The sequence below is a fragment of the Tamandua tetradactyla genome, chromosome X, assembly GCF_023851605.1.
Source record: "Tamandua tetradactyla isolate mTamTet1 chromosome X, mTamTet1.pri, whole genome shotgun sequence".
Taxonomy (NCBI): Eukaryota; Metazoa; Chordata; class Mammalia; order Pilosa; family Myrmecophagidae; genus Tamandua; species Tamandua tetradactyla.
The window spans coordinates 123,640,416-123,657,030 of NC_135353.1; positions in this window are offsets into that span (position 1 = coordinate 123,640,416).

Below are 16,615 nucleotides of genomic sequence, written 5' to 3' on the forward strand. Positions count from 1 at the left end.
GGCCCTGAACGCCCTATCCCTCATTCCCCTTCTCCCCTTTTCAGTTCTCTCCAGGCAAAAACACCGTGTCGCCTTCCACTATTGCATAGTTTCCCGCACTTACGAATTCCTCTTACGGTCCAAGCCATTTCTTACCTCTGGACCTTTGTCAGGGCTGCCTCTTCTACCTGGAATGCCGAGTTCATCCCCCATTCTCTGTCCCACATCGCCTGACCATGGTTGCCCCCTCAGGAAGCTTCCCAGATAACCTGGATCCCTCTTTTGGGCTTTCTTAATACTTTCCTTTATCGTTGTAAAATTGCCAAAGTACTTAGTAAAATAATCGGGTATTCTCTTTCTATTAAACTGTGAATTTCTTGAGCTCAGAAGGCACGTCTTACTCACCTTTGAATCCCCTAGACCTGTCCCAAGTCCATACTAGAAATTCAATAAAACGTTTGCCAAAAAAATACACGTACACTAGAAGGAAACATTTATAGCCTTTCCCTTAGTCTTTACCAAAGAATGAGCAAAGCTATTGGAAAGATACCTGAGTTTGAACCTGAACTGATCCGCATTTGATGTGCTACTAAGATGTCCAAATACTGTGCCTCAGGAAATTAAGCCAAGAACTTACCCCTTCTATAATATAAGCAATTTGTGTACTGTAAAAATTGATCCAAATATGACAAATGTTAACATTTGGCATAAATATTTTTAAGTATCTTCAGGAAAAGCCCTATACCATTCGTGTGGAACAGATCTGATTGTTTATATGGCAATGCTTGTGTCCTCAAATAGGTTATAATTCCATGAGGAGAACCCCTATACCGTAATTCCGTTTCGCACTCCCTCCCCACATATTCACATCTGGCATGTACCCTTAATGAGCCTCTGGCTTAACTTGAGTATTAAGAACGTTCCCTTTTTCACTTCCTGTCCTTTATTGCACAATTGGGCATAAAAGTTCATGTGCTTAAGTGTTAGAAATTGCTACAAATTTAAGTTTCAGATCTTAGGCAATAGGGTCTTTCTCCAGTGCACTTTTTCTTCTGCAGAATGAGATGAAAAGTTTATGTGAGGACGTTGTTGGACAAGACCCTCATTAGATATTTTATATTTTTATATTTATATAATGTTAAAACTGTGACCAACATATAGTGCAGTGGAGGAAATAGATATCCAGAGAGGGTGAGTGGTCTAATCTGTAGTCACAATGGGAGTGGTTGAGCAGGTATTAGAAAACCCAGAGCCTGTGCTTTCCAGGGCCCACTCCTACCCTAAATTTATTCTTAGATATTCTGAAATAAAGAAGTATCTGTTTAGATCTCCTGATGCTATGTGTGCCAGTTTGAAGCTATTATGTACCCCCAGAAAAGCCATGTTTTAATCCTGATCCAATCTTGTGGGGGCAGCCGTTTCTTTTAATCTTGATGAATACTGTAGGGTGAATACTTTTAATTAGATTATCTCCACAGAGATGTGGTGCCCAATTCTGGGGGTGTGACCTTTTGATTAGATGAAGATGTGACTCTACCCATTTAAGGTGGGCTTGATTAGCTTACTGGAGTCCTTTAAAAAGGGAAACATTTTGAAGAAACCTCAGAGATGATACAGACACTTGGAAAACAGTTGCTTAAGACCTGACAGAGCCACCTTGAGACCCAGATGTTTGGAGATGCAGGGTCCAGCAGAAATTGCCATGTGCCTTCCCATGAGAGGCTAAGCAAACCAGAACCCAGAGTTGTGTCGTGGAGGAGCTAAGTGAAGGCTGACAAATGCCAAATGAGGAACCTTCATAGGAAACAGAGGCTGAAAGGAACGGAGCCCAGGAGCAAGGGACCAGCAGATGCCAGCCATGTGACTTCCCAGCTGACAGAGGTGTTCCAATGGCATCAGCCTTTCTTGAGTGAAGGTAACCTCTTGTTGATGCCTTGCTTTGGACATTTTCTCAGCACTCGAACTGTAAACTTGTAACTTGTTAAATTCCCTTTTAAAAGCGATTCCAGTTTCTGGTATATTGCATTCTGGCAGCTTAACAAACTAATACACCATGGAGCTCTGTCTCAAAGTGATGCTGTTCCTCCTAATGTACAAAGGCCATAATGGAACCAACTTTAGAGAAACATCCCTAAAACTCTCTTTGTTTTGGAGTATTCATTAATGAGAAATTCAAACCTAAAACAAGACCCTTTTTACCCTGAGACATATAAACAGAAATTAAGATAAAGCTCCCTTTCCCACCACCACCCCTGACAAAAAATAAAGGAAAATAAATTAAAATTTCAAAACTTGAGACTGGAAAGCCAGTGAACAGGGAGAGTGCTCTCCAACTTTTTCTCTTTCTTCCTTTTCTCCCTCTCTCTTCTGTCTCCATGAATTTCCATCACTCCTTCAGCAAATCAGCTCTCTTTACTTACTCATCAGCATATATATATGGCTAAGAATAGCCATTCCACCTTGATTCCTCAAGGCCTTTCTGTCTAAGTACATGCTACAGTCTCTTTATATCTTTGTTCAGATTCTCAAGGAAGATAATAAGATAAACTTCTGGCCAGTCAATAATAAATTGGCTACCCACAGATCAGGTGTACACCACTGTTCTAATTATTACAGCCATAGGAGTGAGTTTCATTTCCATATTACAAACATGGGTGGATAGAAGGTTTTGAATAAGGGGATATGTGCTGGCAGCTCTAACTTTGCAGAGTCCATGTAGAAGTTGGTTGCTCCCTCTGCCTGCACGCCCCCCCCCCCGTTATTTATACTCTTTTGGTTTAATTTCTATAGAGGGCCTCCCTTAATGCTTTATTTAATAAAATCAAATATTGGTTATCTTCATCTATATCAAAATGTTGGGTACAGGGGTGTTTGCACCTGGCCACTGGCTCCAGAGATGATTTTAGGCCCCCTATGTCTTGACCATAGAAGTGTTATACTTATCTCTCAAAAGACAGTCCCAGAAGGGGTGTATCGCTACAACATGAATAAGTAAATCACTCCAGCAATGATGGCTGGAAAAGTTCCAATGCTTATATTGACCTGACACATCCTTGCTCCCTCTTCACTCATCCAAGGAAACACTTCATATCAAGCTAAGAAGGAAGGGAAGGAGTGTTTCAGTCATTTATTGCTGTGTAACAAACCACCCAAAACATTATGATTTAAATCCACAACGATTATCTATTTTGTTCATGAATCTGCAATTTATGCAGGGCACAGTGGGAACAACTCAGTTCTGTCCAACTCTGTGTGGAATCTCAGCTGGGATGATTATTCAAATGGCTGGGTGTGGGGATGGGTTGGACAGGAATCTCTCTACATGAAATCTCAAGGCCTTCTACATAGTAGCTCCATTTGATGGCCTTAGCATTGTCAGATTCCATATATGGTGACCTAAGGCTCTAAGAGTGAGTGTTCCAAGAGGCCAAGGCAGAAGCTGCAACGTCTTTTATGGTATAGCCTTAGAAGTCACATAACATCACTTCTACTCTATTACATTGCTCATATTAGGGCTGATTCTGATTCATTGGGAGAGGGAGCTAAACAAAGAAATGAATACTGGAAAGTGCAGATCTTTGGGGTACTGTCTCAGAGACTGACTGCTATAGCAGAAGTCAATTCTGTCTGTAGTATTACTTATGTACTGAAAAAAGGATTGGAAGGTTAAAAATAATGTATAGGCAAATGCCTTTTTTCTTTTAATAGATTTTTTTAACAACTGATGAAAGCACATTTTAATAATTGTACTATTAACTACAGTCCATAGTTTAGCTTAGCATTCAATGGTTGTGTCGTGCAGTTCCAAGGATTTTTAAAAAAATGTTATTCTAGTACCATATGTAACCTAAAATTTCCTCATTTAACCACAACCAAATATATAATTCAATGCTGTTAATTATGTCCCCAGTGTTGTCAACCATCCCCCTCATCTATTTTTTTTCAGCATGTAGATGTGTGTTCCTCACCATTGTCATTTTTAGAATATTTGCCTCATTCTAGAAAAAGAAACAAAAAGACAAAATAAAAAACCATACATCCCATGCCCCTTACCCTCCCTCTCATTGACCACGAGTATTGCAAACTACCCAATTGTTTTACCCCATATCCCCCCTATTATTTATTTATTTTTGTCCTTATTTTTCACTCATCTGTCATACCCTGGATAAAGGGACCATCAGCCACAAGGTTTTCACAATCCCACAGTCACATTGTAAAAGTTATATCTTTATACAGTCATCTTCAAGAATCGAGACTACTGGAGTACAGTTCAACAGTTTCAGGTACTTCCCTCTAGCCACTCCAATACATCATAAACTAAAAAGGGATGTCTATATAATGCACAATAACAATCCCCAGGATAACCTCTTAACTCTGTTTGAAATCTCTCAGCCACTGAAACTTTATTTTGTCTCATTTCTCTCTTCTTCCTTTTGGTCAAGAAGGCTTTCTCAATCCCATGATACCGGGCCCTGGCTCATCCCCAGGAGTCATGTCCCATGTTGTCAGGGAGATTTACACCCCTGGGAGTCATGTCCCACATAGAGGGGAGGGCAGTGAGTTCTCCTGCTGAGTTGGCTTCGAGAGAGAGGCCACATCTGATTAACAAAAAAGGTTCTCTGAGGATGACTCTTAGGCATAGTTCTCTCCTTTGCAGGTATAAGTTTCACAGGGATGAGCCCCAAGATCGAAGGCTTTTAATAGATTTTGAGCCAACATTTCTTATCATACTTTAGCTTTTAAATAGTTCTATTAACCAACTACCAATTTTCTTTCACCATCTTATTGACCAGTTTCAACTAATTTTAAAAGTAACAAAAGCTGAGTGTGATCAGGCTATAAATATCATGTATTTTTCTGACTCTCTTAACGTAGGGTACCTCATTCACACTCATAGGTAGAAGTCTTAATTTAGGCCACACAAAAAATATCTGCCCATCAATGAGCTGACTTTCTAGTCAGCTTTCTGAGTATGTGAGTATAACTTTTATTGGACCCTGTGTGTATTTTCCTTCTTCCTTGTATTACTATTTGGTGAATCTATTCTCTCAATGTCAGCTCTGCACACATTGTGATATATGGGCTGTCTAACAACACTATCATTCACTTTTATAAAAATATTTGTGGATATATTTGTGTGCCAGGCACTGTGCTAGGTTCTGAGATGAAAATGGATTAAAATCTCAGCTTAGTGGAAAAGACAAACCAGAAAATAAATGATAACTCATTGCTATAATAAGCATATAATAAAGCATTGGAAGATACTACTTCCAACAGGAGGAGGAATAACAGGGGAAACAGACTTCTAACTCAGATGGGGGTGGGGAGGAAAGAAAAGTCAAGAAAGCCTTCTCAAAAGTGAATGGTCTTAGCATAAAATAAAAATAAATTCTAGTACCTTTCTACATCAAAGCAGTTCCTATAGAAACTATTGAAAAAAGATAGTTCCTGGACTAAAAAAAAAAGGTCCTGACAAAAATGAACAGAAGTCAGCGCTTATCCTGGACAAAAATCTTCTCTAAGAGTTGTTCTGCTAGGTTTTATACAACTTCCACCTTCTCACCTCCCCACCACAAACACCCAGCTACACAGTATAGTCTTACACAAGGATGAGAAAGTGAATCAGGGAGGAAAATACCTCTTTAGCACTTTTTTCATCCATTTACTAATTCTCATAGTACTAAGACTGACATCTAATAAACAATAACTTCCTTTAAAACAGGGAGAAATCCAAAATTTATAGGTTTATACAATTTAATTTGGGTTAGGTCGTGAATACGAAATTGCTTGGGCCCCTTCTGGGGCTTGTACAGGACCCACACATATGAAGGGCCCTAAAGATTATGCTTTATCAGCTATACTATAAAGCTGTCTGTCTGGAGGTATTTAGGGATATTGTTTCTTGAGGAAGTCAGAATATAAATTCATACATACTATATATTTTTATATACTTAATTGGCTTCCAAATATATACATGGTATAAGAGCACCATATTCTACTGGCAATGCTGCAGATCCACCACAGCTTATGATAAACTTCGATGGGAACAGAGAAACAATAGGTGCAGGATATTGAAAGCCAATAAAAAATACGACACTGGAATCAGATATACAAAGAACAAAATTCCTAATTCAACTGTACTGACCTGTTAACAAATAGCACAGAAACCCACACAATCAAACATTCAGCTGACTAAAGGCAAAATTTGGTCTGACTAATCCAAACTCTTAAAAACCATCCAATGAGAAAAAAAATGTTAGGATCTGGAAATTTACATTCAGACCCAGTATTTCAATTCTAAATTAGTATGACTTCAAAATTTTCTTTTCTAAAACTGTTTATTAAACTCATACTTCCTGTTCAGACTATCTGTTTAAAGTTCTTATCAAACATGTCACATAGTTCTTCCCTGCTGGCAGAAAAAAACTTACTGCCTATATTTCTTGTCCAGCTTTTAATTTTAACAATAATGTTCTATTTTATAGTTACTGATCCTATTGCCTCCTAGTTGATGAGAAAGCTTTCCTTGAAAAGGGATACTACCAAAAGTATAATCTTCAGAATATTAAAAACATCATTCATATACAAATTTACAGTGAATCAGTGTCAAATATTGATTTAATTAATTACTGAAGAAGTAAAAAAGTTGACAAAGCTCGTTTAACAGAGGGTATGAGAACTGGGGCTTTCTATAGTAAGTGAAGGAAAAGGAATGTTGAAAAAAAGTTTGCTGCCATGGATACAAAACTGGTTAATGTCCTAAAGGGCAATAAATCCATAATCTTTGGGGCCATTTTTTCTACTGGGCCAAAAAGTAAATTATCACTTTTCAGCTGGCATAACTCCCTTTAGTATTTCTTGTAGAGCTGGTCTCTTATTGACATATTCTCTCAGCCTTTGTTCTTCTGTGAAAATTTTAATCTCTCCCTCAATTTTGAAGCACTTATCACACTTTATCTGTTTTCTATGTTAACCTCTAACTTTTCAGACATAAAATATCTGCATCCTAATCAATAGTAAATTGTATGTCAAGCAAATGACATTCCCCTAGAGTTAGCTGAATCTTGGTCGGGCTTGTTGTACAGTGTTCTAGAACACCAATAAAAGCTCATGCAACCATCCATCATCGTGCTCATTTCCAAGTTTTGGATAATTTTTCTTAACATTACCCCAGAGCAATTGATTGCTGCTGTTTTCCATTAATCTTCTGCTAAAGCACAAGACTGATCTGGAGTTTGGAGCCATATTGGTTCTATTCTTTGGGCTTCAGAGTCCCCCCAAAATGTTTTTCTTTATGGTTCATTCTTCTAACCTCTGGGTCTAAGAGTGTACTGCCAAGTTACCCAAACTGAGTGATGGTTATGGGTGATAGAACAAGCAGGAAAATATTAGGCTGTGTGTATGGGTTTCCTTTCTGCTGTTATGGGGAATGTTGATTCGATTTTGCTCAGGTTTATGATCAGAGTGCAGCATCATCCTGTGTGAGAAGTTTAGTACACAGTTATCCACAGAGGAGCCATGGGATTTTTTAGACTAGCGTGCTGGGTTTAAAGAGTTTCCCAAAGGACAGGAAAACATTTTAATACTAGTATTTAGCTCTGAAGAAACAGGGCTGTAAAACAAACACCTAATGAGAATTGTTCTTCAACTTTTGAAGTCCTATTTCACTCCATTTGTAATGAAAAATGTTTCAGTTAGCACATTAGCCATGCTAATCTACATGCACCATCCCCCTTCGAGACAAATCCTAAAATCCTCAGTGTGCACTAAGATCCAGTCATGTTACTGAAATTGTCAGAGGCCTTTGTGAGGCCAGTGAATACTATGTAGTAGTCTGGGTGAGGCTTTGAGCACCTGCCCTGTGAGCCATATTATGGCTCAAAGCCACGGAAGGATCTGAGAGTATAACGTTAACCAGCTTCAGCAGCTACTGATCCACAACAATTAGGGTCTCTCCAGCAATAGAATAATTGCTCCAGATGCAAGTTTTAAATTTTTACTCTTGTATGTAAACTAATAAAGTTTTCTCAGAACTCCATTAGTTGAAAAAGTCCACGACAGAATTCTAAGACACCTTACCTGCACATTGTAGTGGAGTGGCTCCACGAGGGAACTCTGGGGACCTTGCATGTATCCACATAGGCCACAGAGACAAGTGAGATCTAAATTTTGGCAAGATGCCTTGTGACCCCACACATGAGGAGCATGGGAGGCTTGCAAGGAACTGCTACCAGGCCATTTCTCACTTACCTCCCTATCTCCTCTGGGAGGCTATCATAAGATAGCTTCTTATTGCCTCCTGGGTTCTGATGATGCAAGAGGCTTTCTGCTTCACCCCCTGGGCACAGCAGCAGTCTAGACTGGCCTCCCCAGCAGCAGGGTGTCCTATCATTCCTGTTGCAGTCATTTGGCTCCTTTTGTTTCAGCCCACCCTGCTCAAGGGCCGTGGGGAACCTGCACCTTTGGTTACCCTGCCTTTTACTATCTTTGTAAGTAATAAATTGGCTGCTTCTAAAAAATGCCTTGCTGTTTCTTTATCAGTACCATCTGTCAGGCCTGGTATCACCTTATGTTTGACACATATCTCACATGCTACCCAGGAAAGTACAAAAGCCAAGGTCTGCGCCATATAGTCTCCACCCTGCACAAGTGTGCAACCCTATCCCACCCCACCCTGCACCTGCGGATGAGCAGCAAGGCCCTGCCCACCCATTATCACCCACCCCTGACACATGTCCAACAATCTCCATGACCTGTGCCCTGCCCCTACACACTTGTGCATCTGCATTCCGGCCCTCCTGGACCCCTTCCCCTGCTCAAGGACACCTTCACCCCAACCTCTCTGTGCCCCGAGTTCTGTGCCCTGTAACCCACAATCTGATACTCAGGACCCACATGCTTCACACACCCACCCATATCCTGCCCATGTACCAGCCCCAGTACACCTGCTCAGCTCACAAATCTGCCTCACGCTGCACCCTATCTCTGTGTCCCCTATGCCACACCAAGCTTCTGTACTCCAAGGCCTTCCTGACTTGCACCTTGCCCCTACAGCCCCCGCACTGCATGTCCACAACCCATAACCCACACCCCATGCTCACAGGCACAAGCATAGAGTCCATGATCCATCCATATACCTGCATCACAACACGTCACCTCATTAGTGTGCTCCTCCCACACCCCACATCCTGCTCCACACCCATCCCGCAAATGCAAAGGTTTAGACTACTGAAGGAAATCAACATCTAAAGTAACCCTATCAAGATATTTGCATGCTGTGAAGACAACAGAAGATCACTAAGCATATGACAATGCCAACAGATACAGCCCAGTCTAAAGACTAACTTAAAACACCAGAGGAGACACAGACTTTGGAACAACTAATCAAAGATGTTCATATAAATTTACTAAATAAACTCATCGGGATGGATTATGACAAAAAGAAAATCAAGATGACACTAGAAGAGCATAAAGAAGAATTTGAAAGAATAAATAGAAAAATAGCAGATATGACAGAGATTAAAGATGCTGTAGACCAAATAAAAATATAATATAGACACATAACAGCAGATTTGAAGAGGCAGAAGAAAGAATAAGCGAACTAGAGGACAGGGCTACTGATTTTGAACACACAAAAGAGCAAATGATAAAACAGATGGGAAAATTTGAATTGGATATCAGGGAAATGATGAACAAAACAAAGTGCACAAATCTAAGAATCATCAGTTTCCCAGAAGGAGAAGAGAAGAGTAAAAGGCTAGGAAGATTAGTTGAGGATATAATGGGGGAAAACTTCCCAACCTTTATAAAAGACATAAATATACAAATCAAAGAAGCCCAATGAACTCCAGAGTTAATCAAAATACGTCTTCCCCAAGACACATACTAATCAGTCTGTCAAATGTTGAAGAGAAGTAGAAAATCCTGAAAGCAGCAAGAGAAAAACAGTCTACTACATACCAGGGAAAACATACAAGACTGAGTTCAGGCTAATCAAATGTCACTATGGAGGTGAGAAGGCAGTGGTATGATATACTTAAGATCCTGGAAGAGAAAGACTTCCAGCTAAGAATTCTGTATGCTTCAAAATTGAGGGAGAGATTAAAATTTTCATAGAAGAACAAAGGCTGAGAGAATATGTCAATAAGAGACCAGCTCTACAAGAAATACTAAAGGGAGTTCTGCCAGCTGAAAAAAGAAAAGACAGGAGAGGGAGGTCTAGAGGAGGGCACAGAATTGAAGAGTACCAGTAAGGATAACCTAAAGGATACAAAGAGAAAGAGGGAAAAGAACATAAAGATCTGACAAAATCCAAAGGATAAGATGGTGGATTCAAGAAATGCATTTACAGTAATAACTTTGAATGCTGATGGACTAAACTTACCAATTAAAGATACAGATTGGCAGAATGGATTAAGAAATATCATATAGCTATATGCTGCTTGCAAGAGACTCATTTTAGACACAAGGATACAAATAGATGGAAAGTGAAAGGATGGAAAAAGATGTTCCATGCAAGTTGAAACCAAAAGAAAGCAGGAGTAGCTAAACTAATATTGGAAAAAATAGACTTTAAATGTAAAGACATCAACAGAGACAAAGAAAGACACCCCATATTATTAGAAGGATCAATTCACCAAGAAGAAGTAACAATCATAAATGTTTATGCTCCCAATCAAAGAGTTCCAAAGTACATGAGACAGACATTGGCAAAACTGAAGGGAGTGATAGATGTATTAACAATAATAGTAAGAAACTTCAATACACCACTCCCTTCTCTATATAGAACAACCAGACAGAGGACCAACAAGAAAGTAGAGCAGTTAAATAACTTGATAAATGAATTAGACCTAACAGACATATATAGGTCATTACACCCCAAAACACCAGGATATACATTCTTCTCTAGTTCTCATGGAACATTCTCCAGGATAGATCATATGCTGGGGCACAAAACAGGTCTTTATAAATTTAAAAACATTTGAATTATTCAAAGCACTTTCCTGGTCACAATGGAGTGAAGCTGGAAATAAATAACCACCAAGAACAAGAACTTTCACAAATATATAGAGATTAAATATCACACTCTTAAACAATGAGTGGGTCAAAAAGAAGAAATTGCTAGAGAAATGGGTAACTATCTAAAGATGAATGAAAATGAGAATGCAACATATCAGAACTTCTGGGATGCAGCAGAGGTTGTGCTGAGAAGAAAATTTATTTTCTAAATGCCTATATGAGAAAAGAATAAATAACAAATAAATGCCTATATGAAAAAAGAATAAAGAACAAAAATTGAGAACTTAACTGCTCCTCTGAAGGAACTTGAGAAAGAACAGCAAACTAACTCCAAAATGAAGAAAAGAAGAGAAATAATGAAATTAAAGCAGAGTTAAATGAATGGGAGAACAAAAGAACAATAGAAAGAATCAATAAAACCAAAAGATGGCTCTTCAAGAAAATCAATAAAATGAATGGGCCATTAGCAAGGTTGACAAAGAAAAAAAAAAGAGAGGATGCCAATAAACAAAATCAGAAATGAAAATGGGTGTGTTACCACAGACCCTGAAGAAATAAAAAGAAAAATCATAAAAGGATACTATGAACAGCTATACACCAACAAACTAGACAACTTAGATGAAATGGACAAATTCCTGGAAACACACAAACAGGCTACAATGACTCAAGAAGAAATAGAAGATCTTAACAAACCAATCACAAGTATAGAGATTCCAACAGTCAACAAAAATATTCCTACAAAGGAAACCCAGGGCCAGATGGCTTCACAGGGAAATTTTATCAAACATTCCAAAAAAGAGGTAACACCAATCCTGCTCAAAGTTTTCAAAAAAATTGAGGAAAAAGGAACACTATCTAACTCATCCTATGAAACTAACATCACTTTAATACCAAAATCAGGTAAAAATGTTACAAAAGCAAAACTACAGATCAATTTCCCTAATGAAAATGGATGCAAAAATTCTCAACAAATTATTAACAAATCGAATCCAACAACACATTGAAAGAATTGTACATCACGACCAAGTGGTTGTGGTTGGTAGAAACCAAGTTTGTTTATACCAGGAATTCAAGGATGGTTCAACACAAGAAAATCAGTTAATGTAATATAGCACTTTAACAAATTGAAAAGAAAAAACTATATGATCATCTCAATTGATGCTGAAAAAGCATTTGAAATTCAAAATTCACAATCCTTTTCTGATAAAAACCCTTCAAAAGGTAGGAATCAAAGTTAATTTCCTCAACATGATAAAAGGCATATATGAAAAAAAACATAGCCAACATCATGCTCAATGGTAAGAGGCTGAAAGCTTTCCCCCTAAGATAGGAAATGAGATAAGGTTGCCCTCTGTCATTACTATTATTCATCTTCGTACTAGACATTCTAGCAAGAGCAATCAGGCAGGAAAAAGAAATAAATGGCATCCAGATTGGAAGGGAAGAAGTAAAACTTTCACTGTTTGTAGATGACATGATACTAGGAAAATCCTGAGAAATCTAAACAAAGTTATTTGAGCTAATAAACAAATTCAGCAAGGTGGCAGGTTATAAAATTATTGTGCAAAAATCAGTAATATTTCCATTCACAAGCAATGACCTAATGAGGAGTCAATTAAGGAAAGAAAAATTCCATTCTGAATAGCAACTAAAAGCATCAAATATCTAGGAATGAACTTAACTAGGGATGTAATGGACTTATACTCAGAGAATGACATAACATTGTTAAAAGAAATCAAAGAAGATCTAAATAAGTGGAAAGACATTCCGTGCTCATGGATAGGAAAGTTAAATGTAGTTAAGATGTCAATTCCATCCAAGTTGATGTACAGATTCAACACAGTACCATTAAAAATTCCCAACAACCTACTTTGAAGACTTGGAAAAGCTAGTTACCAAATTCATCTGGAAGGGAAAGAGACCTTGAATAAGTAAAAGCATCCTAAAAAAAGAGGAATGAAATGGGAGGATTAACACTCCCTGACTTTAAAACCTATTATAAAACCACAGTGGTCAAAACAGCATGGTGCTGGCACAAAGATAGAAGTATTGATCAATGGAATCGAATTGAGAGTGCAGAAATAGACCACCAAATCTATGTTAAGCTGATCTTTGACAAGGCCCTCAAATCCACTGAACTGGGACAAAATGGTCTTTTCAATAAATAGGCATAAGAGAACTGGATATCAATAGTTAGAAGAATGAAAGAGGACCCTTACCTTACTCACTATACAAAAATGAACTCAAATAGTATCAAATACCTAATATAGAACCAGTACATAAAGCTCCTAGAAGAAAATATAGGTAAAGACCTTCAAGACCTAGTAATAGGATGTAGCTTCCTAAACTTTACACTGAAAGCATAAGCAACAAAAGGAAAAATAGATAAATGAGAACTCCTTAAAATTAAATTCTTTTGTGCCTGAAAAGACTATGTCAAAAAGGTGAAGAGGCAGCCAAGTTAATGGAAGAAAATATTTGGAAATCACACATTGGATAATAGTTTGATATCCTGTATACATAAAGATATCATACAACTCAACAACAAAAGAGCAAGCAACCCAATTGTAAAGTGGGCTAAAGCTATGAATAGACATTTTTCTGAAGAGCAAACACAGATGGCTAAAAAGCACACGAAGAGATGCTTATTCTCATTAGCTATAAGGGAAATGCAGTTCAAGACCACAATGAGATACCACCTCACATCTATAAGAATGGCAGCTATGAAAAAAAATAGCACGAATGTTGGAGAGGAAGTGGAGAAATTGGGACACTTATGCACTGCTGCTGGCAATGTATAATGGCACAGATGCTATGAAAAAAAGTCTGGCAGTTCCTAGAAAACTAAATATCGAGCTGTCCTATGACATGGCAATAGCATTACTTGGTATATACCCAGAACAGCGGAATGCAGTGACACAAACAGAGATTTTCACACTGATGTTCATAGCAGCACTATTCACAATTACTAAAAGGTAGAAAACATCCAACTTCCCATCAACAGATGAGTGGATTAACAAAATATGGTATATACATATGATGGAATATTATACAGCAATAGGACAAAATGGCATCCTGAGTCACAAGATGGATGAGCCTTGAGGACATAATGCTGAGTGAAATAAGCCAGACACAAAGGATAGATACTGTGTGATTCCACTTTTATGACCACGGTAAAAGTAAAATCAGAGGCTTATAATACAAAATATAGGGGACTTGGAGATACACAGAAGCTTGAGATGGGTGAACAGATAGCTAATGAGGTTGAGCTTAATTGTAAGGGAATAGATAGAAATGAAGGCAGTTCACTAGTGGGTCTATAAGTAAAATTACCATATTGAAGGTGAACATGATTGAAGGGGTTGTATAGACCCATGTGTTCCACCAATTCACACTACAAAGGTATGAATCTTGTACAAAGAGTGTATAATCTCAGGGTATTAGGGGAGAAGTGCTATTGCATCTTATGAGCTATGTTTAAGAGGAAAACATCAGCAGTATTGCTGCAATATCAGGGCTACATAATGGGGGGGGACAAAAGTTAGGGGGAGGTTTAGATTTTCTATTTGGTGAGGGTATGCTTATTGGCTACTTTCTCTTGGGAACAATGAAATTATCTAAAATTGAGAGCGTTGATGGACTGTTCATTTTGGACATTGTGCATGAGGCCCAGTAGATGGAGGTGGCTGAAAGATGCACTGACTGAGAAGTACTTTGGCGAATGATGGTGTAAACATATGATCATAGACATGCTGCTAGAAAAAGGAATGAAGTTGTGAGGCATGCAACAATGTTAATGAACCTGTGGGACATTTGGTGAGGCAAAATAAGCCAGAAACAAAAGAGCAAATATTGTATGATCTCACTTAGAAAATACTTATAAGAAAATTGGGGCCTCAATGATAAGCTCTTGTAACAGTCGCATGTAGTCCAGAGTGGTAATTGTTATTTCTGGATTTTGAGGGAATGTTTTATATATGTATAACCTATTATTTAGAGATAAGAATGAAGCTGATCAGGTCAGGATTAAGGTAATTCAGAATACAGGGGTAAGAAAGACCTTGCTGTATTTTAGCACTTCACCTACTCTTTGAGACCAAAGAAAGGAACTTTTATTATGTCCAGAATCTAAACTTTCTATAGCACATAATCTAACTCAACCCGTCTGGATAGACCATTTAAACAATCCAAACACAGGGAGTGCAGAATAAGAATGAGAGCCTTTAATCCTGTATAGCTTAATGTAGTGCCTGTATATATCCCAGAATATATTAAGCAGGTAATCAAAAAGTGTTGGCAGAGTTCCTTGAGGGATGGGAGAAAAATTATGGAAACGTTAAACTTTACCACTGGGGAAACCCTGGATATTGTGCCAAACATTAGGGACACCCAAATCAATAGTCCAAGCCCTTGATCTTGAGACTTGCTCTTGTGATGATTATGTATGTAGCAAAGAAGCTTAGCCTGCCTATAAGTATGCCTAAGAGTCACCTCTGGAGGACCTCTTTTGTTACTCATATGTGGCCTCTCTCTAAGACCAACTCACAAGCAAAACCATTGCCCTCCCCCATACATTGAACCTGACTTCCAGAGGTGAAAGTCTCCCTGGTGGTATGGGAGATTATTCCCAGGGATGAGCTGGCCCTGGCACTGTGGGATCAACAATGCCATCCTGACAAGAAAAGGGGAAAATAAACACAAATAAGATGTCAGTGGCTGAGAGAGTTCAAATAGAGTCGAGAGGCTACACTGGAGTCACTCTTATGCATTCTTCAGTTAGACATTGCTTTCATGACTTGCCAAACCCAAGCCAAAACCATTCCTGCCAATTCTAAAGAATACCTAGGGCATTCTATAAGGTTCTACAAAGGTTCCATGCACTGGTGTAACCTTCCAGAAACCTACAACCTCCAGATGGGTCCATGAATCAGATAAGCCCTGAAATGCAGAGGGGCCTGCCTTTCCAGAATATCAACTAGTTCCATCCCCCTCTCTTGATATTGTTGGCAACCCCTTCCAATGTGAAAAAGTTAGGATGGGCATAGCACAAATACACCTAGAGAGTGGGAGAAAAGTCAAAGGTGATAGTGGAGTTATACAGAGATGGTCGGGTTTAACAAATGAGTATGAGTGCTGAATCATTATACCGATATTTCTTTTAGCCTTCAGTACCTTAAAACAGCTAAAAATAAAAACCTAAAATTGTGGCGTTGTAACCCATACCAAACTCTGAAGTCCGTTGTACAACTAATTGTTGTGTTACACTTTGAAATTTATTGCTTTTATGTATATATGTTATTTAAAGATAAGGCGTATAACAGAGAAGATCGAATTAAACAAATGTATGACTGCTGAATTATTGTATTGTTATTTCTATTGATATTCAATATCTTGGAGCAGCTAGAAGAAAAAATGAAAAATCATAGAAATATAACCCACACCAAACTTTAAACTTTAAAACCTGTTCTATAACTACTTGTTAAAATGTACTTGGAAATTTATTGGGTTTTTTTGTATATATATATATTCATAATAAAAAAACGTTTAAAAATGAGAAAAAATAGCAATAAAATATGGTTGCTTTTTCTTTTTTTTACAAAAAACAAAACAAAACAAA